This window comes from Dipodomys merriami, unplaced genomic scaffold (assembly GCF_024711535.1).
Source record: "Dipodomys merriami isolate MVZ:Mamm:240054 unplaced genomic scaffold, mDipMer1.0.p SCAF_364, whole genome shotgun sequence".
Lineage (NCBI taxonomy): Eukaryota > Metazoa > Chordata > Mammalia > Rodentia > Heteromyidae > Dipodomys > Dipodomys merriami.
In genome coordinates, this window is record NW_027205204.1 from 887724 (window position 1) to 915551 (window position 27828).

The following is a 27828-nucleotide window of genomic DNA, read 5'->3' on the forward strand; positions in this document are numbered from 1 at the left end:
CTTATGTAATATATGGAGTAAATATTTCATGTGTAATAAAAATCAATAAAATAAATAGTAAATAAATTAATAAAACAAAAAATAAAATGAATAACTACACTAAGTGCAATATGTGGTCAACATATGGGGCTCGATCTCAGGGCCTGGGAACTGCCTGGCAGATGAATTGGCTAGAGGCTTCTGTGCTGACAGTCACCCATTCATGAATTGAGCCTTCTAGGCCCTGAATTTAGATCCCAGTAATGCCAAAAATGTAATCGAGGAGGAAGAAGCCGAGCGTGACACATATTTTCTTTTTCTTTGAAAAGTGCTCAGTGACAGGATGTATAATTCAGATGCAAATATATATGCTATGTAATAGGATGTCATAAATGTAAAAAATGTCATTGGTGGAAGAATTGTCACTACAATAAATGAAAAACAGATTGAATTAGTAGTGAATCATTCTAGGATAAAATTAGACACACTAATTATAGGATATGGATTAAGTTTAATATTTTATTAAGCATTAATAGAATGAAAATTGCATGGAAACATAAATACCTAATAATTGGTAGTAACACATGATGCATAATTTAATTATATAGACATCTGTCACATTCTATAAAATATGTAATTTATGTACAGATGTATGTACTTATAATTTTAATTAATGCTTTATTAATTGTTAACTGAGACACATGATTAAATGGAGACATAATTTAATACCTAAAAATTGGTAGTAATATTATCTATAAATTAATAATGTACAGACATCTTTTGTGTATATAAAATTATATACAGCAACCTCTATCTATTTTAACTCTTTCACTCCTGTGGCTCGTTGGTTGAGTGCTTGACTAGTAAGCACGAATCCCTGGGTTCGAGCCCTCAGTGCCACATAAAAAGAAAACCTAGAAGTTCTGCTGTCTTTCAATCAACTGAGTGCTAACCTTGAGCACAAACGCTTAGGGACAGTGTCAAAGCCCTTACTCAAGTCCCAGGACTGCCAAAAATTTTTTTAAAAAAGGTAGAATATACTCACTGCAACTATAGAAGGACAGGACATCAAATACCTCATCACAGAGAAAGCTAGGAGTCTGGTGCTGACAGCTGTCACCTAACCTGACTTAGCCAGATGTAAACTGCTGTAACCCAGCTCCATGGGTTACCCCCATCATCCTGGATTACTCTGCCTTACCCGCGACATCTTGGCTGCTTGGGGGCTTTAAATCCTGGCAGGAAGTCTGCTAGAATCTTTGAAATATGGCTTGAAATGGTAGAACACTAGCCTTGAAAAAATGTTATTAGAACCGTATCCCCATGTTTTGAACTCAAGCACCATAACTTACCTCCCCCAAAATAAAAACACCCCACTAAACTATTAGATATGAAATGTTCCTTGAAGAATGTGAAACCACCTTAATTCTAATTATAGCTTGTGGAACAGAGCTTTGTGCTGAGTCCTTCATCGAGTGATCTGTGCTGAGTCCTGCACGTGCAATGGTGCTATGTGCTGAGTCCTTCACAAGGTGGAGTGTGCTGAGTCCTTCATTGGGTGCTGGGTGCTGAGACTTTCACAAGATGCTGTGTGCTGAGTCATGCAAAGAATGCCATGTGCTGTGTCTTTCACAGGGTGCATTCTTTCAACTTGTCCTTGTAAGAGCTCCACAACTGAGATGATTATTCAGACAAGAATATTGAGGCTCAGATAGGTCCCCATGGCAGGGACCTATTACTGAAGACTAGTGAGTTGTCTCCTGCGGAAAATTGTTTTGTTTTGTATTTTCTCAGTCATGAACCTTGAACTAGGGGCCTAGGCACTGACCATTACCTCTTGGGCTCATGGCTAGCACTCCACCATGTGGAGCCAAGGAGCCCCTTGCACCAGAAGCCATGGCCTAGGGGTCTATAGCGGAGGTCTGTCATCCTGCCTTCTCAGGATGCTGAGATCTGGGGATCTGGGTTCCAAACTATCCCAGGCAAAAAGGTCCCATGAGACTATCTCCAATTCACCACTAAGAAAACTGAAGTAGAAGCTGACTGATTGACGCTCATGTTTGTCATCCTAGCTACTCAGGAGGATGAGATCTGAGGTTCATGGTTCAAAGCTAGCCTGGGCAGGAAAGTCCTGGAGACACTTTGCTCCAATGGACCACCAGAAAAGCTGAAATGGCGCTTTGGCTCAAGTAGTAGAGCACAAGACATGAGCTGAATAGCTCAAGGACAGCACCCATGCCTAGACATCAACTACTACAACAATAAAAAACGACAGAAAGAAAATAACAAACCTGAAATAGAGGGCTGGGAATGTGCCTTAGGAGTAGAGTGCTTTGTATATATGAAACCCTGGGTTTGATTTCTCAGGACCACATCAATAAAAAAAATCCTGAAGTGGTTCTGTGGCTCAAGTAAGAGAGGATTATCCTTGTACAAGAAAATCTAGGTACAGTGCTCAGGTCCTGAGTTCAACTTCCAAGAATGGTGAATGGGCCCACACGCATGCCCGCACACGTACACACACACACACACACACACACACACACACACACACACACACACACACACACACACACACACACACACACACACACACACAGATTATGAGTGATGCTGTTACACAAAATGGTAAGGTACCAGGCTTCTTCACTGAGATCATGGTCAACACCTTAGCCCCGTGTCCCCAAAAGCTAGCCACCCAGGGCCAAACTAGGAGAGGTCAAAAGTTTCAAAACCTGATGTGATTCACCAGCCCTAGAAGACAGGAAGCTTTGTGATATCAGATATGTGCTTGGATTTCCCAAGCTTGCAAAAACCTAGGAGAAGCATCATAGGCCCAACATCGCCCTCAATGAAACATTTCATGAGCTTCAGTGCCCTAGTTGTCTGCCAGAAGGACTTTTGAATTATATTGAGAACTGTATCTGAACACTGGTATATAGTCTCACAAAGGCAAGATAAGTGCACAGGATTTGGCCTGCCATGGGTGGTGGCACAAATGAAAGCTTCCTGTCAAAACAGAGCACTGGGGAGAGAGATAGTTGCGAGTACACAGTGACCTTTCTCTCCTGACCTTCAGAGCCCGCCTGCACTCCTTCTCACTATCTGACCTGGATGCAGTTGTTTATTACACAGCAGTACAGGAATGAGGCCTTTTTTCTGCCTGTCCAGGAAATGAGAGATATTTCGTCCACAAGGCCTGGGATGCAGAGAAACCCACAGGTTATAATGGGACCAGAGAAGGGAGCCCTGGAACATGCAGTGTCATGAAAGCAATCTCTGTTATGAAATAATTTTAATGAATACAAATTGGTGCCGTTCATCATAGCTACTTTGGAGCTTCACCTATAGGAATACGTCCATACATACACAAAGATATGGTGGTACAGGCTCTTTGACGGGGCAGTTCCTGGGGTTGAACTATGAGTCTAGGCATTGTCCCTGAGCTCCTTTTGCTCAAGGATAGTGCATTAACCTTGAATCACAGCCCCACTTTGGTTTTTTCTGTGATCTCTTAGAAATAACAGTGTCATGGACTTTCCTATGCAGGCTGGATGCAAACTAAGATTCTCTACATCTCAGCCTCCTAAGGAGCTGGGATTACAGTCAGCAGCCACTGGTACCTTCTTTCTCTTCATTTTTTAATCTGGACAATATGACTTCTTTTTTTTTTTTTTGGGTCCGGTTGTGAGGTCTGAACTCTGGGCCTGGGCGCTGTCCCTCAGCTCTTCAGCTCAAGCCTAGCGCTCTACCACTTGAACCATAGCACCACTTCCGGCTTTTTTCATTTTGTTTATGTGGTGCTGAGGAATCGAACCCAGGGCCTCAGGCATGCAAGGCAAGCTCTCTACCACTGAGCCACCTTCCCAGCCCACAATCTGACTTCTTAACAGGGTCATTCCAATGCCTTGAATTTATAAGTTAACTAGCCAATGATCTTTATGGCTGTTTTCAGTGAGAAGGATTTTCTCGCCTCATCTTCCCCTCTGGTCACAGGTTTGAAGCCAAAAGTGAGAAATGAATGTCACAGGAATTGGGAGAATATATCCGCAGGACATGCCAGTTCTGTCACTTAGCATTGAGCTGCAGTGAATTTACTGTCTCAGGATGAGAGGACTGAAAGCTGCAATGATTCTCATAATGTCTGCATTGTTCCTTTTGCCAATAAAATGATCTAATATTTATGAGTGTATTGTGTCTCCAACCTTAAGTATCTAGAACACACTAGAAACATCTTCATATATCACTTTTCCTCTAGTGCCTCTCAAGATTTACAATAAGGTTTTGTGTGGAGCAGCTCCTCTGTGTATCCTTGAGAAAAGCTGCTTGAAGCCTCTTCGGGAAATCGCCATTCAAAGTCAGCCTGAGCAGGAAGTCTGTGAGACTCTTATCTCCAATAAACCATCAGAAAACTAGAAGTGGAGCAGTGGTCCAGAGGGAAGAGCTCCAGCTTTGAGAGAGAAAGCCAAGCAGGAAACACAGGCTAGAACAGTCAGGAAATCCTGGGAGGTGCTTATGTCCAATTAACGACCAGATGGCTGGAAGTGGAGCTGTGGTGGCGGTAACACCTCAGCCTTGGGAAAAACATCCAAGGAACGCATCGAGCTTGAGTTTAAGCCCTGGAATGACCACAAAAGTTTTCATAAAGAGAAGGCCAAATTTATTTATCAATGCCCTACCTACTTATGTGTGTATATTACCTCCATGAGTGCAAACAGACTGTATGCAATACTTTTTCTTTTATTTACTCGTTCATTTTTTCAAATATGCTCCTAGTGCATACTGCACCATTTTCTTCATTTCAGACCCATGGCTTTTCTCTTCCAGGTTTGCAGTCCTGTGTCATTATATGATGCACACAGCAGATCTCAGCAGCCTTTATTTACATTAATTATGAGGCCAATGCAGGACCAGTCACAAATCAGGCAGGGGAAAAGAATATCAGGTTTTGTAGAAGTAACCAGTATTCAGAAAATTAACCTAAGGGACTTAAAATGGTAGCATACTTATGTTTAAAAACTACCATTCAGGAAAATATGAAGGGGCTGGGAATGTGGATTAGAGAGAGAGTGCTTGCCTAGCATGCAAGAAGTCCTGGGTATGATTCCTCGGTATCACATACAGAGAAAAAGCCAGAATTTGTGCTGTGGCTTAAGAAGTAGAGTGCTACAGACAGTGCCCAGACCTTGAGTTCAACCCAAAAACTGGCAAAGAGATACCTAAGTAGGTAGGTAGGTAGATTAGATAGATAGATAGATAGATAGATAGATAGATAGATAGATAGATAGATAGATAGATAGATAGATAGATAGATAGATAGATAGATAGATAGATAGATAGATAGATAGATAGATAGATAGATAGATAGATAGATAGAAAGATAGAAAGTTGATAGATAGAAAGTTGATAGATAAATCTGGTCTTGGATGTCAGGAGGAAAGAAGGGAACACTTCCCATTCATGAGGCCTTCTGCAGTGTGCTATGCCACCAGCATCACCTTCACACAATTACAGAGCAGGAAGACTGTCTCTTTCCCACTTCTAAGGTAGCCAAAGGCCCCAGAGCCACGAGGGCAGAGCTAGGTTCTAATTCAGGGGCTTGGAGACAGAAGAGAAACAGCCATGCCTCTAGTTGGTCTGGGGATTTGCATTAAATAAGTGGAGAATGAAGGAAGGAGTATGGACTGGCAGAGGTAGAAGAAGGGCTTCAAATCTGACAGATGGAGAGTCAAAAACCCACTCCCTAAGACGAGAGAGCAGGGTTTTTCTACTCTGTTCCTCCCCTCTCCCCCAATAAACTGGCTCTCTATTGGTAACCTAAAGATAGCCTGAGGCTCCCTTCACTGAAGGAGGAAGGTTAATTAGTCATTGTTTGAAGAGGCTGAGAAAAGCCTGACCCTGGTGTAACTAACAAATATTTCAGGTTTCCCTTCATTGCTGGTTGTTCCTGGAATGAATGAAGTGGTTTTGCAGCTCACTTCCCTGTTTAGTGTGTACATTCTGCCTCCTAATCCTGCAGGCCTAGGTCTCTGCACCTAGCCTGGCTTTTGCAACTGTTTTCTGTCCTTCAAATACAGTGTTACACTGGAGTTCATCCTGCTAACAGGGCTAGAGCTTGGATCCTGAGAACTTCATTTGAACCTCGGATTGGTCATTGATATTTCTTTCCTCCTTTGATAACTCAGGAACTCTAAGAACATTTAAAGTGCCAGTAAATTCTCATCACCAAGGGAAACACAAGAACCTCTTTGAACATCTGACCTTTCAGAAGTGGAAGTCAGAGTGTCATAGACTTCCCTGCCTTGATTGGCTTCACCCTGTGTTCCTGAGACCTCACGCTCCAGAGCTAGGGTGATGGGCGTGAGCTACTGGTGCTCTGGTAGGTTCAGAACTGTAATGACATTGACAATACAAGTCAAATGCTTATCGCAAAGTGTTTGGGGAACATATTAAGCCTTTCAACAATGGACCGTTCAGAACCCTGTAGGACACAAGGTTACAATGCTGGAGTCTGAGAGGCTGGGTATATGGATCTGCTACACTTGAACCTGGAGCTCTACCTCCAATTCTGGTGTACATCAGTGTTCATTTTCCAGAGAATGTTCTCCTAATTAGTAAATAGGAAAAGTACTTTGATAAACCCTCACTTTTTTTTCCAGGTGTGTGTCTCGAACTCAAGCCTGGGCACTGTCCCTGGTCCCTTCAGCTCAAGGCTAACACTCTACCACTTTAGCCACAGCACCTCATGGGGTGTTTTGGTGGTTCACTGGAGATAAGAGTCTAACAGGCTTTTCCTTGCCTAGGTTGTCTTTGAACTTTGGTCTTCAGCTCTCAGTCTACTGACAAACTAGGGTTCCAGGTGTGAGCCACTGTCATCTCGCCTATTGTTTTTGACACTTCTGGGGCTTTATCATAGGGCCTGGGTACTGTCCCTGAGCTTCTTTTTCTCAAGTCTAGCCACTTTAGCCACTCCACAGCTTCTGGCTTTTTCTGAGTATGTGGCACTAAGGATTCATGCATGTTGAGCAAGCTCTTTACCACTAAGCCACATTTCTAAGCCACCTTTCCAATTTTATCCCTCACCTGCCTATCCTCAAAAAAAGGTTTCTGACTATAAACTGACTATAAAAAGAAATCCCAATGGGAAGATGTCCAAAGATAAGACAAAGCTCATACTTGGGGCAGACTCTAAACATGTGAAGACTGTGACAAATGCTTCCATTTAATTATGTACTGTGTTTCAACACTTAATAAAATAATAATGAAAAATGAGTCAATATCCTAAATTATTGTGTTTAATATTATAATATATGTGCAAAATGTAAAAAACATTGTGTATAATAATACTAAATACAATAATCATTAAATAAATCAAAGAAAAATAAAATGCAAAATCAATAATAAAAATCATAATATGAAATTAACATACATATGTAAATATATATCATATATTACATAAGTATAGAAATATTTTTTCTCTTGCAGGACCTTCATTCAAGACATGGGAATTCTAGCCTGAATTTCTTTTCCTCAAGGACAGTGAGCTCTGCCTTCACCCATGCTGCAAAAGAGTTACCTGGATGGTGAGCTCAAATCCTAGCAATGGCAGAAATACTGGCCCCAGTTCCAAGACAGTGACTTAATTTTTATTAATGGAAGCAGTTATGTTTTTTCAGTTCCATACTGAACATTTAAAAAAAGCAGTGTAGAATTTTGTACAGCTATTCAGACATCCTTCCCTGATTGCTTCTCTGAGATATACATTGTTTCCCTTTTTTAAATACGTTTTTATTGTAAAAATGTTGTACAGTTACAGGAGCAAGGTAATGAGTACATTTTCTATTGAGCATTGTTGACTCCCCCTTTGTTTTCCCCCTACTATCCTTTCCCTCCCATCTCCACAACTACCTCCCCCTGCCAAGGTCAGTGACTTAGTTTTCCAATTTTGGTTTGCACAGGCTTTGAATTCATGTAGTGGCAACTCTTTCCTCACATTGCTAAAGATTTACCAAGACCCTGATTCTAAATCCCAGGCTAGGAAAGAAAACCGGCAGAAATTCCAAACCAGGGAGCTTTATTTTTTTAAATTTAGATAAATGATTAATTAATTAATTAATTTTTGGCCAAACATGGGGCTTGAAGTCAGGTCGTGTAAACTCTGCCTCAGCTTGGATCTCCCTAGGCTGGGGTGCAGTCTCCAGACCCATAGCCGATCCTGATATCCTAGGCCCAGAGGGATTTTAGGAAGAAAAAAAGCTGGAAAGCACAAAAAGTGGTGAGGTGCAGAGTGCTGGGGTTTTACTTGTTTTTTTCTTTGCATGTTGACCATCCTAGGTCTGAATGATATGGATGCAAAGTCGACTTGACCTGTCATTGCTGATGGCTGGTGGGATATCAGTGAAGCCATAGGCCAACCTGTGAACATGGCCCTGGATTCAAATCCCAGTCCTGACACCAATGGCAGGGGATCACAAGAGACTCATTCCTATTCATAGGAATACTGATTGAAAGTGTAGTTCATACACCGGTCTAGTCTAAAATTGGATGCAATAATCGATTTGGTAGGAAAGTTATAGGTGTCATTTTATCATAGATAGACAGCCCTGGCACTCTTTACCAATGTATATTTCTTTGTATACCACCATCTGCCTATCCATGTATCACTGTTTTGGCCAAACCTAGGGGTCGATCTGGGAACCATCTGACAGCCTCATTGGCTAGAGGCTGCCATGCTCAAACTCACTCATTCTTGAATTGAGCCTGCTAGGCACTGAGTTCAGATCCTAGCACTGCCAGGCTTGATGGAGAACACATCTAAAATCTAGATACTTTGTGATGGGATGTAAACTATGTAATAAATTGTATATGTATCATCAGAGTCAATAAAATAAATGGTAAATAAATGAATAAAACAAGAAATAAAATGAATAACCACAGCAAACACAATATGGACTGAACATCTGTACGGAATTACAAATCCTAACTTTAAAACGTATGTAAGATGAACTTTTCCAGGTCTGAGGCTTCAAATCAGCCCCCCCCTACAAGGAGGGAATTGCGGGGGACCCTGAGATACTCGTTTGTGAACCTATGAGGAGTCATGGAAAGCGATCGATCTCATCCCTGAATGAGTAGTTCATGCATGATGCGAGTAGGAAATGATAGGCAAGACTCATGGAGTATTGATTATTTGTAGAAAAGAGTTGATGAAGCATGATAATTATCATCACAGTCATGAAATGGAGGCATCCAGAAAGATCCAAGAAACAGTAGTCACACAGAATGGATTCCATTACAAGTCACCATCTCTCCTACTCTACACAAATATGTACTTATTTGCATACTACCTTCAGCTTATGAGTGGGTGACTATTATCCTCCCCAGTTTCCCCCTGTCGGGGGCCTCAATCTCAGGTCTTTGAATGGACTAGGTCCTTCATGGCTCACAGGCTGGTGTGCTCATGTGGACCCATTCACCAATTGGGCCTGCTAGGTCCCACGTTCAGATCCCAGGCCTGCCAAAAGATTCAGCTTGATGTCAAAAGCCAATCATTGCACCTGTTTTTCTTTCCTGTGCAAGTCATGGGTCTCAGCTAGGATGGAGAATAAATGGGCCACCCTGTGGCTATGGGAATAAGTTGTTATCCATGTCAGTCAAGGTATACTTGTCATTATATACTCAAGAAAATACACAATATATCCATGAATAGCATACAAAATAAAGAGAATAACTACACTCAATGCATGATGAAGTCCACACATGGATGTGAATATACATACTTTGTTTCAATGATGCATTGAGGACAATTGAGGCCTCCCTGGGGCTCAAACTCAGTTCCAGGGAATGACCCAGCTCCTTAGTGGCTCACAGTCTGGTATGATCACATGATCCCATTGGGCAGTTGGGCCTCCTAGGCTTTGAGTTCGAATCCCAGCACTGCCAAAAGTTCACCCTGATGTGAGAGGCCAGTTGTTGCATCTGTTTTCCTAGGCTGTGCAAGTTCTGTGTCTCACCTAGGAAGGAGAATGTATAGGCAAGTCTATACTCATGGGAATAGGTTGTCTTCCAGTTCACCAGAGTTATATCTGTCATTCTATACTCAAGAAAATACACAATACATCAATGAATAAGACACAAAATAAAGAGAATGACTACACCGAACACAAGATGCTGCTCACCAATGTTTAGAACTATAAATCCTCTGTTTAATTATGAATTCATGGCTATATTGGCCCCCACCTGGGCTGGATCTCAGGTCCTGGGAATGGCTTAGCTCCTTAGTGGCTCACACGTTGGTGTTCTCAACATGTCCCTTTCACTGATTGGGCCTGCTGGACCTTGAGTTCAAATCCCAGCACTGCCAAAATATTCAACCTGATGTAAGAATCCAATTGATCCACCTTTTTTCCTGTCCTGCGAAAGTCCTGGGTCTCAGCGCAGATGGAGAATGCTATAGAGGCAACTCTATAGCCATGGAAATAGGTTGTCATCCATGTCAGCACAGTTATATCTGTCACCATACTCAATAAAATACACAATACATCCATGAATAAGACACAAATTAAAAAGTATAACTACAATGAACTCAAGATGCATACCACTCCTGTAGGTAAAGAGAGATCTTATGTTTAAAAAAGGTGGGCTTATTATTTTGTCCAGTGCTGGGCCTTCAAATCAGGCCCTGGACCATGCCTGACATTCTAGTCTTCAAGGATGGCGAGCTTCAATTCTCCCACAGTGCAACAGAGCTACCCAGACCTGAGTTCAAATCCCAGCACTGACAAAAGATTCATTCTGATGTCAGAAGCCAGTTGTTGCACACGTTTTCCTCTCCTGTGAAAGAAGAGGATGGAAAATGCATAGGCAACCCTATAACCATGGGAACAGGTCGTCGTCCATGTCAGCACAGTTATACCTGTCACCATACTTAGTAAAATAAACAATACCTCCATGAATTAGAGACAAAATAAGGAGAAGTGCACCATACACAAGATGCTGTCCACACATATATGTCAATTTAGATCGTATGTTTAAATTATGAACTTATGAAATTATGAACTTATATTGGACCACCCTGGGGGTCAATGTCAGATCCTGGGAATGACCTAGCTCCTTGGTTGCTCACAGGTTGGTGTGTTCACCTTGATTTATTGGCCAATTGTTCCTTCTAGGCCCTGAGTTGAGATCCCAGTAACATTAACACATGGATCATCGAGTAAGAAGCTGAATGTGAAACTTGTTTTCCTTTCCTCTGAGAATTCTAGGTGTCAAGCATGATGGAGTACATTTCTACAAACCTAGTGCTCTGTGATAGGATGTCATCAATGTAATAAACGAAATGGGTTTCATATAGTAAAATCAATGGTAAATAAATGAATAAAACAAAAAATACAAGGAACAACCACACCAAACATGTATGGACTGAACATCTATAGGTAAGTATAAATCCTATCTTTACAATGCATGTAAATAGTATGTTTTCCAGGGATGGGGCTTGAATTCAGGACTAGTGAACAGGCTTGACATTCTTATCTTCAAGTACGGTGATCTTCCCCTTCATCCACATTGCTGCAGATTTACCCTGATCCTTAGTTCAAATCCAACACCTGGCAGAATAAATAGCTGGAATTGCAAGCCAGGGAGCTAATTTTTTAAAAACTTTTTCTCAGCACGGGGCTTGAACTCAGGTCGTGGTAACTCTGCCTCAGCTTCGATCACCCTAGGCTGGGGTGCAGCCACTGGACTCACAGCTGTTCCTGGGATCCTCGACCCCCAGGCCTTGCAGGGAAAACAATGTACAGAAAAACTGTGGCCTTTTTAGGTTTTCTTCCTTTGCACATGACCCTCCTGAGTCTGAATTACACTGTTGCAAAGAGTACTTCACTTTGCATTGCTGAAGGCTGGCAGACTATTGGGGAAGCCATAGGCCCACGTGGCAATATAGGCCCTCAACAACCAATGGCAGGAGATACTAAGAAACAGGTTTCCAACCATAGGAATAAAAATGGAATGTTGTCAGTGTCACAGAATAAGTTGTTCGTGAATAATGCTCCTATAAAATTAGACAGCATGATTTCAGGAGGCTGATTGATTTTATTTAATATATATGAAGCATTAAAAGATTATTATTACTTACAGAAACACAATAATTTCAGGACACTGATTTCTTTTAAGAAAGAAAACAATTACATTACTTACATGGACACATAATAAATACCCAAGAATTGGTAGGAATGTAGTCTATATAACTAAATAATATATAGACATCTCTGGCACTCTGTAAAGACATATATTTATTAGCTTACTGCCATCTGCACGTCAATCTGTTCTTATTTTGTTAACTCCTGGGCTCAATCTCAGGTCCTGGGAATAGTCCGTCAGCTCAATTTGCCCCAGGAGGGCATGCTGACACTCACCCATTCATGAATTTGGCCTTGTAGGCCATGAGTTCAGATGCCTGCATTCCCAAACATTGAATCGTTGAGTAAGAAGCTGATGGTAACACATGTTTTCCTTTTCTGTGAATGTCCTGGGTGTCAGGTATGAAGTGGAATATATATGCAGACCTATATCCTTATGTAATCAATGTTCTATGTGTCATAATAGTCAATAAAATAAATGGTCATTACATGAACAAAACAAAAATATAAAATAACTACACTGAATGCAATATAATCAACATATGTATGTAAATATAAATCATATATGTAAATTGTACATGAATAGGATGTTTTCTAGTGCTGAGGATCGATATCAGGCCTAAGGAACAGACTTGAATTTCTTGATAAGAAGGAGGCAAGCTTCCACTTCCAACACAGTGCAACATAGGTACCAGACCATGAGTTCAAATCCCAGTCCTGGCAGAAAAATAATGGAACCTTTATAGTATGATTGGCCCAATTCTTAGGTATTTCATTATGCCTCCATTTTATGAATTTGATTGTTTAAATGCTTAATAAAGTATTAACTAAAATTGATTAGTGTCCTATAATATAATTGTGTATAATTTTATCATAGAATCATTCAAGAACTGCCCATTCAATCATGACATACATAATATTCCATTGGGTATCATATAGATAGGAACAAGTTTCTTAGGATCTCCTGCCATTTGGAGGTGGCAGGATCACGATTCGAACTGTGTGCCCCAGCTCCCACCATTTCACTGCGAGAATAGGGTACTCACCAGTCTGTCCAAGAACATCAGCAAGACCAGTGGATCTCAGCAGTCCTCCTTGATACTTACAAGGCTGTGAAAGGAGGATCATGGTCAAAGTCACCCAAGCCAAGAAAGTTCTTGAGACTCCTTTCCAACTTCAGTGCCAACATATCAAGTGTGGAGGGCCAGCCTTGAGCAAAAGCAGCTCACAGACTGTGTCCAGATCTTGAGTTTAAGGTCCAGGATTGGCAACAAACAGACATACACAACAATCTGTGCAGCCATCCAGCTAAAGCAGGTTACTCTTTTGTCCCCAACTGCATTGGACAGAGTTCCCTGGGAATAAAGGCTAGGCGAGCCGCTGTCATCTTGCTCTGCCCATACTGCTTGCATCACAGGATTACAGCCCCATTCTTTCATGCTCCTTTCTGACCAATGAGATACAAGAATGGTGACCACACCCGCATTCTATGATGCTGGGGAGCACTAGGATTCCCTCTGTTTGTTTACAACACTACCAGAAGTTGAGGAAGGTAGAGGTGGTTGAGTGATCAGCAAGAGACTTGAGGAGAGTTTGGAGTATAGTAGGAAATTGATGCTCCCACCAGCACCCCACCTCCCTCCCCACTTCCTGCGGTGCTGGGTTTCAAACCTCAGGCAATGGAGCACTGCCAGCAGTCATAAGGCCCCAACCAGGTCCCTGCCCCTGGTCTTCTGCTCTGGGCCCATGTATCCACAATGCCACCTCCATCACTGGTCTTCCCACCTGGCACAGCTGCCAACAGCTTCTCTGAGCAGCACAGGTGAGTGGCTGCCCCAACACTACCCCTGCCGCTGGTCAGACACTCCACTGGGGTCCCCCTGACCCCCTGCTTGTTTCCTCTCCCTGGCTCTGAGGAGCCACCTTTCTGTCTTGGGCATTTCTGAGAAAGAGACTCAATAGAGACTCAGGCTGTGCTGGATCGGGGTCCTCCTATCTGTGACAGGTATGCTCCACCAAGCATGGTCCTCTGTAGTTGGGATGGTAGACATGTAGCGCCATGCTCAGTTATTGGTTTAGATAGATTATCCCAAACTTTTAGTCCATGCCAGCAGATTCTTGACCACAGATGAAGTTCTGGATAGTGCCAAAACCATCAGACTTCAGTCTCCTCAGAGGACAGTTGTGAGGAAACAAGGGATTTATACAGAGGGTTCTGTGGAGCATGGCTAGGCACAGAGGGAGCATCCTTCAGATAAGGTTCTCAGCAATTCTGTGAGCATATGACAGGAAGATACCCGGAAAAGGCTCAGGTGGGGTCTGTTATTAATTGTGCAACAGGTGTGGGATTATGAAACAAAACATGGCTCTCATCATTACCCTATCCCCAAGAGGAAGGGGATCCTTCACTCTGTTGAGTTTTGCAGCTGAGGAAACAGATGCACGGAGAAGCTGGGTGACCTACTTATGACCTCAAGGTCACAGGAAGCTCAGCCTGACTTCTCTACCATGCTCCTTGGGACAATGGGTGCTATTCAGTCCACTTGATGTGGTGGGAATCACTTCTTGTCAGTTGTGGGTCTTGAACTCTAGGCCTGGGCGCCGTTCCCAAGCTCTTCAGATCAAGGCTAGTGCTCTACCACTTGAGCGCACTTCCGGTTTTCTGGTGGTTGTTTGAAGATAAGAGTCCCACAGACGTTTTTGCCCGGACTGGCTATGAACCATGATCATCATATCTCAGCCTCCTGTGTAGCTAGGATTAGAGTTCTGAGCCACTGGCACCCAACTTAAGCATAATTCTGATTTTCTTTCTTCGTCTCTCACATAGTAACTGGTGGAATGTTTTCTGGATGAGGTGGCCCAGTGTCCCTATGTGCCTGGAACCCAAGGTAGCCCTCTCATTGAGGAAGTGGGCTGTGGGTCAGGAGCTGTCTAGCTCAGACTGTTGAAACAGCTCCATGACGTAAGCCCCTCTGTGCCCTGGCTAGACCATGATGGTTATTCATTTTCCATCCAACCTTCCTGGACTTATTGTATTGTATTGTTTTTTACATCATTTTCTAGCACCTGGCCAAAATTATGATATAGTTATGGAATGAAAATGTAATGCCATCTTAAGAAAGTCATTTAGGGCTTTGTGAATGTGGCTTCATGGTACACTGATTGCCTAACATGCATGAAACCCTGGGTTCAATTCCCCATTACCACATAAACAAAAAAAAACTGGAAGTGGTGCTGTCCCTCAAGTGGTAGAAGGCTAGCCTTGAGCAAAAAAAGAAAGACAGAAAGACAGAAAGAAAGGAAAATAGAGAAAGAAAGAAAGAAAGAAAGAAAGAAAGAAAGAAAGAAAGAAAGAAAGAAAGAAAGAAAGAAAGAAAGAAAGAAAGGAAGGAAGGAAGGAAGGAAGGAAGGAAGGAAGGAAGGAAGGAAGGAAGGAAAAAAGAAAGCCCTGGGTTTCCCTTATTTGCAATAACTAGTGTATGTCTGAGTCAAGCAGAAATGATCAGATAAGTTGCTGTTAGGGAAATGAACCCTAAGATATGTATTTAAATGTTTTTTTCTTTCATGTGATTTTTTTCTAACACATTTATAAAATTATTTCTTGGTTGTTTTGTATTTCCCTCACCCAGAGTATAACCCTTGCTTTCACTGTACTTGATAATGATATAATTTGTGGAGGGGAAGGGAAAAAACACGTCATTTAAATAGGGATACAGGTGGACCCATTGCAACAATGAGATATGCAAGTCGTTATGTCAAAAACGAACTTTACAACTTTGGTGGGGGGGATGGGAAGGAGGATTGGGTCTGGGGGCAGATGGAGGATGGGAGGGGGTCAGAAGGGGAACCAAAGGAGGAGGATACAATGCTTGATAAGAAATGTACTCATCTTGCCCCTGTAATTGTAACCCTTCTGTACAGTATTTTCACAATATAAAAGAAAAAACTAGTAAATGCAAAATAAAGAATCCTTCCAAACTGAAACCTGACAGTAGTCCCTAATTCATGAATTTTACTTATAATAATGTTTTGAAAAAAAAAAGGTTTGGTCATTAGGTCACAGCAATTAATGCCAGTAATGTGCTTAGATTTCAGGTGAAGATTAATTCTGGAAATTCAAAGATTCCAGGATTTTGTGTGGTCACTGCTAATCACAAAGAGAAGGGTAATCTAAGTGACATTTGGAAACCTTTTTGGTCAGTGACTGCAAAAAAAGGCAGAGGCTAATTAACAGTTGTGACACAAGAGAAAAAATAACTCCAGATGGAAGGAATAAATGATAGTAACTAAGGTATACCAGAAATTGTTCTAGAAAACAATTTTGGTTATTGAAGAACTAGTTTTCAACTAGGCTTATTCCTCATTGCCTTTAGCATTCTAAATCTCTTAGGCTAGTTATTAATCTCTGTGTGATAAATGTATCTCTCTCTATGCTGTTCTTTCATACTCGATATCCTTTGCTTTCTAAAAATCTGTCTTTCTATATTTCTCTATGAACATTTCCTGATACTAAATACACCAATACAGATGGTAGAGGATGTTAATGGAGGGATCCCATAGCTAATGAGTCATTAATGTAACAGAATGGAAAAGGAGGACATATTATTGCTACCTCAAATTTTCTGAAAAGCTGCAATGGCATCATTTGGTTCAAATTTCCATTGTTTGTCTACATAGTGTCATTCAGTGCACATAAATGCAAATATGAGCCAGGTGCTGGTGGTTCACTCCTGTAATACTAGCTACTCAGAATGTTGAGACCAGAGGATTGTGGTTGAAAGACAGCCTGGTCAGGAAAGCCCATGAGACCCTTATCTTCAATTAAGCACAGGAAACCCGGAAGTAGTTCTGTAGCAAAAGTAGTAGAGCACTCAACTTGACCTGAAGAGCTGAGGGACAGCGCCCAGGATCAGAGTTCAAGCCCCATGACCAACAAATAAAGTGAAAGATGACTTTGTTTCCCCCAAAGGAACGACAAAATTAATAATCTTCCCAAGCAGAAAAATAAATTCCAAAATGATTCAATGCACCTACTTTTGCTGAATTACTTACTTTATGGCTTCTTTGCTGGACATATTCTCTGCTTTTAAAAATAGTCAAATATTAGCTTTAACAAAAAATTTCATCAAATATTAGTTATTTCAAAAGAGAAGTCTATTCAGTTGATGTCACTTAGCTTTCTTACTATCTTAGTTCAAGGCTAACCCAGGCAGGATAGTCTCTCAAATTCATTTTTAATTAAACACCAAAAAAGCACAAGTAGAATTTTGGCTCAAGCAGTTGAGTACTAGCTTTGGGGGCAGGTGGGCAGGAAAGAAAATTGTTCAGGGCAGGGTCCAGCTTCTGGGTACAAGCCCCAGAACCAGCACAAACGAACCAAACAAGCAAACAAAAAAACCCAGATATTTCTTTGGGACCCTCCTTAAAGGAGTACTCATTTGATAAGAGGCTCCTTTTGGTGATCATACTCACTGGATCCTGCTTTTCTGGAATCCTTATTGCTCTGGAGAACTCAGGACCAGACTAAAGAAATTGATAACTGACTCCTGCAAATAGAGATTCCTCTCAGGGGTGAAATATCCATCCATAAAGCACTTTAAACCTCCATGTCTTTGTTTCTTTGCAGTAGAACACTTTTTAAACGTTATTTCCTTTTGTTCTATGATGGCTTTCAAATGGCACATTATTTTTGTAATACTCTCAACTAGAACTTTACAGAAAAGTTTTATATGAGTAAAGAACATATTCGAAAAAGTCAAGAACAGAGTTTCCTTCAAGCCTTGGGATTCTTTTCTTGTACAGTAAAAAGGAAAGCACAAGTTAACTTGAACTTTGTCATTCCTCTATGTTCCATTCCTCTCCTGGGATCAGTTTCCACATCCAGTTACCATTACTTCCAGTAACAATTGATGGTGCTGCTTGAGGTATAATAAATGTTTACTGGCTTCACTGAAATAACACAAGGATACCTTTGGACATGAGGTAACACGTGTTTCAGAGAAAACTTAGTAAAGAGAAAATATGAAAATTATATTGCTTATAAATATATTATCCATGAGTATATTGAGTTCAAACTTTTTAAGGTCTCTGTAAATTAAAGTGAATTGTAAATGGGAATAAGGTTCTCAGATCATTCCTTTTGTGAGTGTATGTACAGCACATTATTTCCCGTGTATATGAATTAACAGTAAGGGAAACTATAGCAATAATAGGAGAAAGAGAAGTTCTGTGTTAAAGTATATGGGTTCAATACACTATAGAAGACTCTACAAATAAGACAACATTGAAACAATAAAGCCAAGTCCAGTATGTAGATTTATTGGAGTGATGTAGAGAAAGCATTACTCCTAGGTGGAACACGAAGTATGAAGCCACTCCCTTTCTAAATCACACTTGCTAATCACACAACTCTGTAGAAAGTAGAATGGAAGTATAATTCTGGTTCCAATGCAAGTCAGATATAAAAGCATGGAATTAAATGAAAAAAATCCATCTTGAGAGAACAGGGCTTATACTAGCAATGAACTGCTGGCTAAGATGATATTTCTTTTTCTTTCCTTATATATTTATTGTTGTTGGTGGTGGTCTTGGCACTTGAACTCTGGGCCTGGGCACTGTTCCTCTGCTATTCAGCTCAAGGCTAATGCTCTACCACTTGATCCACAGTGCAACTTCCAGTTTTCTTGTAGTTAATTGCAGAAAAGTGTCTCCAGTACTTTCTTACCCGGGGTGGCTTTGAACCCCAATCCTCAGATCTCACCACCACTCAGCTTACGATCACATTTCTAACAGTGTACACTCAGGATATGTAATGGGTATATTAATCTATCTTTATTTTAATTCTTGAGTTAAAAACCTCGGCTACAGCATAGACTTTATACTCACAAAAATGTTTATAGCTTAAAAGTTGATACTTCTGGAGAAATAAAACCTAAGAATGTAATGGAGTCTGGGAAGTTCAGTTTGCAACCAGCTAGGCTAGAACAGTCTTTGCAACAGTACCTATAATTGAGGAGCCAAAAGCTGTATTGGAAGAATGGCTCAGGTGATGGAATACCAGTCATGAGCAAGATTTATGAATAAGAGCTTGAGGCTTTTGTGTACATATAAACAAACATACACATACACACAGAGGCACTTATATGTGCACACACAAATGCACAAATGACTCTCATAATATGTAGAAAAATTACAAAACAATAGAAAATATGTCCTGAGAAAGACTAGAATTATGTGATAATTTTTAATATTAGAAAGTCCTCAAGTTACTTTTTTCAAAAGTGTTTGAGAATATTACATAGGTAGGGACCAGAGATAGTAAGAGAGTAAAGTGATCATTATTAAAGGTATCGGATCCATTGAGGAATGAATCAGAGACCCCGCAGGTGCATCTGAAAATGTTCATATCCTGTGTCAAATGTTAGAAAATATTTGAAAATAGTACAGGAACAGTCTGAGCAGTGTAGTGGGTAATATCACTGGAGAAATTCAGAATTGGTAATCTGTATTTAGATTAAATAAAACAAGAAACTATGGCAGGGCAATGTGATATAAGCCTAGAATTCTAGCACTCAGACTAAAACAGAAGATTAGAGAGTGGAATTACATAGTGATACCTTCCCTGGACCAGGTAGTATAATTTTGTCTTAATAAAACAAATCAAACAAGAAAGGAATATACAGTTGGAATGCTGGGCTAATTTTGTCATTTTTTGCGAAGTCAAGTTTCCTATTGAAATGCAACTCATATATAATCCTCACTTGTGTTTTAAATTCTCTCTCCATTACAGAACATTCCTAGATGCAAAATGACTCATGATTACCTTCCAAAATTTGAGAAAGTAAGTAATCATCATTCTGTTGGATTCCAAAGAAATGATAAAGGATTACAAAGGCTTAAGCCTGGAGAAATAGCAAAGTTTATCTAATGTAGGACTTTGTAAATGTTGCTAAATTAGAATTGAGATTTAAAATAAATATTTTGGTTTTGTTTGTAATTTCATATTCTATTAGATATTTCAAAATTCTTTTCTTTTTTTGTCAGTTGTGTGGCCTGAACTCTGGGGCTGCACACTGTCCCTCAGCTCTTCAGCTCAAAGCTAGTACTCTACCACTTGAGCCACAGCACCACTTCCGAGTTTTTTCGCTTATGTGGTGTGGAGGAATCGAACCCAGGGCCTCATGCCTGTAAGGCAAGCAGTCTACCACTGAGCCACCTTCCCAGCCCCAAAATTATTTTTAAATAGAGGGTTTAATTGACAAATTCACAAATGATTCTTGCAGTCTACTTGCCTAGAATATTCTTTCAAGAGAGATATAATTAGAAATTAGTTAATAGATAATTCCAACAATTCATGTATAAAATGATAATGTGAATAATGTAGACAGAGTTGCCAAGAAATGCATGATATTAATTTATAAATTTATCAAAAGCAATTTTTTGAAGCTTTGGTATAACATAGTATGAGGAGAATAATTGTGTGACATCTTTTTCTTCTACCTATGTAACACAGGAAGCAATTCCCTTAATTATGTGCCTCTGTATACAATGAGAAAAATGCTAGATTGGGGGTTTGTTTTCATTTTTTTGTTTTATTGGTTTGTCCTAGTGCTTGAACTCTGGTCCTGGACACTGTCTCTGAGCCTGTTCATGCTCAAGGCTTGTGCCCTAACATTTCAATCTCAGTGCCACTTGTGTCTGGCTTTTGCTGAGAAGTTTATTGGAGATAAGCATCTAAGGAACCTTCCTGCCTGGGTTTGCTTTGAACTGTAACATTGCGCTCTTAGCATCCTGAATATCTATGGTAATTAAAAAAGTATAAATATAAATAATATTTGCAAATGGTCTGATCTCAAGAATACTAGGGGTGGGAAAATGATGCAACCCAGTTTATTGTGGTGTTCTTTCCAGAACATGGAGGGCATCACATTAGCAGAGGTGTAGTATTTTTCACAATAAAGATAAGCTATTAGTGTTGTAAATTAAGGGAACCTTTGAGGTGCACCCTACACCTTGGAAACTGTTGGGCTATGATGACTTTATGGCATAAGTCTTCGGATTGATGGTCACATAAATAATAGCTTACCCTGATAAACAATTGCTTACTCTTGAAAAATTAATTATTACAGATGCTTCATAGTTTTATACTTTACCAGAATGTGGCTATTTTTCTGTTTATTTCTCAATCTGTAGCAACCCATTGGAATATGAATCTATTGCAGAATTACATAACATGCAAACAGGTATTCTTTTGAATCTCTCAGGTAGGAATGTTCAGAATTTGAAAATGAGTAGATATTAGTCATAGGAATTTTGAAGAACACATATATTCTGTCCTCTTAACAACTTATTTACTTTTAAATGTTATGGGTTTCCATTGAATGAAACTGTTTACTGTTTTTGTATGAGAAAGTTTAAATTTATTCTTTTTTCAAAATATTGGCAAGTATATTGTGAAAATATTGTCTAGTTGGATAACATTCAAGTTGATGGCCCTCTGATTAAAAAGGTGTAATTAATTCAAATTTAATGCCAAATAGTATTGATTTTTAAAAGTTACTAAAAAATAATAATATTTACTATACCAATACAGTGAAACTTTATTTCATGTAGCTTATTTATTTAATTTAATTTTCTTGTCAAAGTTATGTACAGTGGAGTTACAGTAATTGTAAGGTAGTGAATACATAACGTTTCAAACTTGTTATCCCCTTTCTCATTTTTCTCAGTTTTCCGTCACCACAATACCCCTCACAAGTTGTAATGTACATTTTCATCATATTGTCTTGAGAGCATTGCTATTGCATTGGTTTGCCCTTTGTCCTATTTCTCAACATTTTGTTGTTCCTATTCCTTTCCGTAATTAAGGTAAATGTATACCAGTACACAGGGTATCCAAATCAAATACAGCAGGGAATAAGCCATAGGGAAAAATGTCAAAAGAAAATAGAAATCACATAGTACATTAAAAACAACAACCGCAAATAAAAATCTCTGTTTCCATATCTTGGATTTTATTTTGCTTAGCATCAGCATATATGGTCATATATATAACATAACAAAGGCCCTGGAAAATAATAGTTGCATGGACATGATATCATGAAAACAACATTTTAACTGTTTAATATGGTAAAGATGGAATTAGGATTGGTGAATTCGCGATTCTGTTAAAGGAATTTCAAAAGAGTTTTAAAGTTATGACAGGTAAATTTTAATTGTTCAAACTTTTTAACAACTTAGCCTATTAAAAAAATAAAATTGCCTGGGAGAATAGGCTTTCATGCAAAGAAATCCATGGAGACTTAGATGAGAGGGAGTGATGTGGGTGAAGATGGCTCTTTTTCACACTAAACAGACAAACCTCACAAACCTTGCTGTAAATCCTGTAGGTTACCTTGAGAATTTTCCTTACCCAAAAAATATACTCTTACTGTGTGAAACAAGGTTGTAGTGGAATTTAAATTCAAAGTTCTTTAAAAAAAGACATCAAAGCCGGGCGCTGGTGGCTCACGCCTGTAATCCTAGCTACACAGGAGGCTGAGATTTGAGGATCGCGGTTCAAAGCCAGCCCGGGCAGGAGAGACCGTGAGACTCCTATCTCCAATAAACCACCAGAAAACCGGAAGTGGCGCTGTAGCTCAAGTGGTAGAGGTCTCGCCTTGAGCTGAAGAGCTGAGGGACAGCGCCCAGGCCCAGAGTTCAAGCCCCACGACCGACAAAAAAAAAAAAAAAAAAAAAAAAAAAGACATCAAAATTGTGATTTGACCTTTACTTACTAAACAGTAATTCTCTGAAAAAGATAATTGTGTTCAAACTATTTAGGGGAAAGTGCCCTCCACAATGAAAGAAGATAATGGGTTTACACTTTTCTGTTTATAATACTTTCCACAATGTCTTTGCATATAAAGCACTGAAACACAGAAAAAAATCTGATTGGATACTTCAAACGAATGATTTCACATTTCTAAGTGGCTCAAAAATATAATATCATTATTAACATAAGACTGTGAAGACTTCTCTTATTACATAAGCCAAAAAGTTTTGGGATCAGAAAAGAAGAGCAAATGGAAAAAGTAAGAAAACAGTATTCTTCGAAGCCCTAGATAAGCGTATTAGCTTCAGCAATGGAGGGAGGCCAAAACTTTTTAAAATAGATTGTCTTAATATTTTACCTACATAAAGTGGTTTTACAGAGCCTATTTGTCTCACTTCAATGCACACTAGATCAAATGAAGACATAAAAATAAGTTCCACATCCAAATAAAATAGTTTTAAAAGAGAAACCATGAAGACGTAGCAGTGGGGGAGGTCTTATAGTCCTTCCACTTCACTAGACATTAACCCAAGAAGCTGTGATTAATTGGAAATCAGGTATGAGCTAAGAGGAGGAAATAGAAATAGGTCATCGAAGTATTGTCCTTTGTAACAGACACTGTCATCCAAGGTATCGGTGATTTAACTCTATTCTTCTCCATACATCTTGTTAAGCAAATGCAAGACGAAGAGAAAAATAATCTATTGAAGTAATTTTGAAAAGAATAACTTCACTGTTCCTGATATGGTATCTAACGAGAGTCTTAGGTGAGAAGATAAAAGTGGAGTATTCTTCGGTTTCCTCTAAGCATCTTGTTAGCAAATTATATCTTTGAGGTTAGAAGTAATTGAACCAAAAAGTGGTGGAGTACTTATTTTTGTGGGCACTTTAGACATAAGAATACTTTCAAGGTAAAAGAAAAAACAGTATAGCTAAATATTTGTGATCACAGCTTCTTGGATTGGTTTTTTGGAGAAAAGGTTTTACCTGAGAGTTTGTCCTCATTATCATAGATGTTGGGTTTTCGTGGCAACCAAATGCAAGAGGGAAGTTTAATGGACTCGCTTGGACAAATAAACAGCATAATAGAAAAAATGGCAAATAATCTTTAGTGAATTACTTTGACCGATTATTTTGCCAGAACAAAGAAGGAAAGATATAATTCAAAATCACTTGACTGAAAAGTATGAAAAAGAGTAGTAAAGAGAGATGAGAGAAAACATAGAGGACTGTTTTCTCTCCAACAGAGTAATGGGTTTTGATCTTGTTTCTTCCATTCTATATTCACCAGCTATCAAATGTATCTCAGGACTGGAATATCCAGTTCAAAGAGATCTCCCATTAGAAAATATTTGCTGCAGATGTAGGTGATTTATAACCTTAGACAATCTATTTAAATCTGTTCAAAATTCTCCCCTACCCCAAACTGCCCTCTTTGAACAGTTGGTTTGCTTTTCCCATACTGCCCTTGATTAACTATTTAATATTTTGAGAGGTCATATTCATACTCTGTAGAGTTTGCTGTTTGGTTGTGATTTTTATGTGTTTGATTTTTGTTGTGCTTTTAACTAAATTTCAAAAGGTTGTGCAATTGTGTTACAATTAAATATGTCCATGTAATTGTCCAATGCTCCTGGATCAGAGTCACTCCTTCTATCATTCTCAACCAACCTCTTCTCCAAGATTTATTTCAGATTTACCACTTCCTTTATCACATGTGTACATTGAGTATTCTAGTTGTGCTTGCCACTTTTTCATTTTTCATTCATTCTGTTTTTACTAATATTCTTCTCTGGTTTCAACTTCTTGATAGTCATTCTGTTAAACTGTCTGTTCATACTTTGACAGGTTTATATACATTCTATGGCATTTCAATCCTGCATATACTTGAACTGATATCAGCTTATATTTCCATAATTAATTCATCTGCAATAACAATTTGCAAGACTGGAGACGTGAAGCACCTAGACATGATTTTATTCTCATCCATTTGGAAGATTAATCTTTATTCAACAAGAAAGTTTAAAAATGGCTTAGAATGTTTTCCTAACTACCAGTTTTTATAAATGGCTTTGTACAATGGTTTGTGATTATTTTACTTTACATGGGATAATATTCTCTACTACGTATAACTTTTGGGAAAAGAAGAAAACTAAAATTTATTACTGTGGAGGAATATGATAGAAATAGAAGACAGATTTTATGTTTGTCACATCTCTCATGAGTACCCATATTCAAGATTTAAAGTCAAATTTCTTAAGGAAAACATCAAACAATATGATAAGGCAACTATTCGTGATCTTTTAAAATGTACTTTATTATTTGATGAAATTTACTTTATTAGCTAATGTTTAGGCTTGAAATATGGGAGGCTGATCTAGGTAACACATTTCTGGAAGGCATCTACTGAACAACACAAATGGTCGGGGCTACTACTTCTATAATTTAAGGAATGGTTGAACCTGTTTGGTATTAGTGCAGGATAATAAATCAACTCTATTGTAACTTGCTCCTTCCACTTGAAAAACTTGTAATGTTACTAAGTATCTAATCGTCAAATGTCATTTTGGCGAATGTGCCTTTAAAAAGTTTATTTGAGGGGCTGGGAAGGTGACTCAGTGGTAAAGCACTTGCTGGCATGCATGTTTTTCTGAATTATATTTGACTTCTAAGTCAAGTTTTCCTATCCTTGGTAGAAAAATTATGGATCTATCCTTCCAGGAACTATTTTTTGGCCTACTTATACTGGACTGAAATCTTTCATTAATCATTAGGAGAGGGGTATTAAAAATATTCTTGTGACATTTGTGATCTTGTTCACTAATATGGGCTGGTCATCTGTAAATTGAAAGTGTGAATTACAGTAGTTTCTCTCAGATTTTGTGATCTCATCTTTCATTTTAAGTTGCCTTGCATTTCACAATTGCTTACTGCTAAATCCTGTGTAATTGGGGCCCTGAATTATTATAGGAAATGAGGAGTTGAGATGAGTCTTCAATTACTTTCTGTTGGCATGTGGCATGGGCCTAGGTGTGAATACTTGCCCTTCTTATCTGATGATACAGATAACTAGGACCTAGGATCCTAGGACGCGTGGATCCTGTAGAAGAATAATACCTTTTGGACATCATATCAGCAAAATTTGGGTATGATCAGAAATATGGGGAAAACCATTCTGAGTCCAGCGAGTCAAAACAATATACAGAGCAGCAGAGTAAAATCCCTTACAGATTAAAGGAAAACAACATTTTTTTTTTACCATGTGAATTCAGGAGACTAAGAACACTTAGAAGGTATCACAAGTTTATATCGAAGACATTGCATTGATACTTCTTATATTCTAATAAATATTCTAAACCTAATTATTTATATTCCTATCTATTTATTGTAATAAATATCAAATTATTTGTCAAATTATCGATTAATTCTAGCAAGTTTCATTGTGTGAAACATAAAATTAGCACATACAAATATAAAATATATAACTGTATGTAATCTAAGGAAATGTTTTTCATTGTTCTGTTGTGGTTAGGTTATCAAAGGCAACTCTGTTTTACAGTATTATTCCATTATCTCTACCTCAGAGTTGGGTAGAGTTAGACCTAAAGCTTTACCATTTGTAGATTTACAGCCTAGAGGCAAGAGGAAACACTGTGATTAAAACATTACCAATTTAAGGCCTAATATCAAGGAAAAATATGGACTTCTCCTGGAGCTATGGAAATATTTGGCGATAGAAATTCAGTAGTGTAAGTTCCTGCCTGGTTGGATGGTAGACAGGTCAGGACATTAGGTAATCATGCATAAGAACAATTTTTTTTCACCTTCTTGGCTTTAGCTACTTTTGAAATGGTAGGTATAATAAACAATTATATTTTGATAAAATACTTTCTAGTCAGAACTGTTTATTTCTCTATGATCCCTTGTAACTAAGATTAGTTTTTTTTTTCCAGTAAGATAATCTTTGCTGTCAGGGTAAGATATTCTGGTTGGTCTGTTACTACATGGAAGAAGGGTAAAGGGTCAGTAGACATTTGTGCCAGTAAGACCTCATTTGGGAAATTTTAAGCTGCAAAAGTTTAGAAGTAGCTCTTCAACAAGGCTTACTTTGAATCCATTAGCTCCAAGAAGTTAACTCAGTTGATAAATAAGTACTTGAAAAGCCATATCTTTGAACCTAGCTATAAAGGCTACAAAATATGATGAAATTTAAAATGAAAAAGACTTAAAATAGTCATTGGCAAATAATTGCAATTGTGAGCAATCTACCGAACAATATGTTTTTTCCACTATACACAGAATTTCAGAGAAATAAGATCAATAGCATTGTTAGTAACAATAAGGTTTCCTTGTTACAAATAGGCAACCAAGGATATATGCCTGTATAAAGATTACATCATTAACTACTTAAATTTACAGGATACTACATGCTTCGGCAGCACGTATACATAAATTACAACAATATAGAGATTAACATGCCACTTGGACAGGGATGATATGAAAATATGCGAAGTATTCCATATTTTTCATCCTTCAGATGCAAGAAATGAAAAACAGTTATTAAAAAGTTGATTACAAAAATACAAGTGTAACAACACATGCGATTCATATAATTAAAAGTTAGTTTTTTCACAATAATTTATTTTCTCTTTTTCCATTTTTACTATTCTAAATTATTCTAACTGGAGAGTAGAGAACTGATAGAAAGCAGAGGAAAGATTTTCCTGTGTATTAAAAGGTACAGACTGAAAATGAGGACCAATGGTGTCTTCATGTGCAGCTTATTCTAGGAATGAGAAAATAGGAAATAATACCTTCTATGTAAATGATTTGGGAAATGGCAGAGCAGAAAGTGAAATGATGCAACCAAAAATATAAAAGCAAAATAAGTTAGGA

The 27828-nt window shown here is 38.8% G+C and overlaps 1 long non-coding RNA gene and 1 pseudogene across 1 annotated transcript; both read left to right on the forward strand.

Moving 5' to 3' along the window:
- Positions 1-13732: 13732 nt before the first annotated feature.
- LOC138804433 (uncharacterized) lies at positions 13733-24970 on the forward strand. Its single transcript, XR_011365262.1, has 3 exons — positions 13733-13941; positions 19909-19959; positions 24781-24970. It is a non-coding gene; the product is annotated as an uncharacterized lncRNA (long non-coding RNA).
- Positions 24971-27359: 2389 nt separating this feature from the next.
- Positions 27360-27459, forward strand: LOC138804437 (U6 spliceosomal RNA; annotated as a pseudogene).
- Positions 27460-27828: the final 369 nt, after the last annotated feature.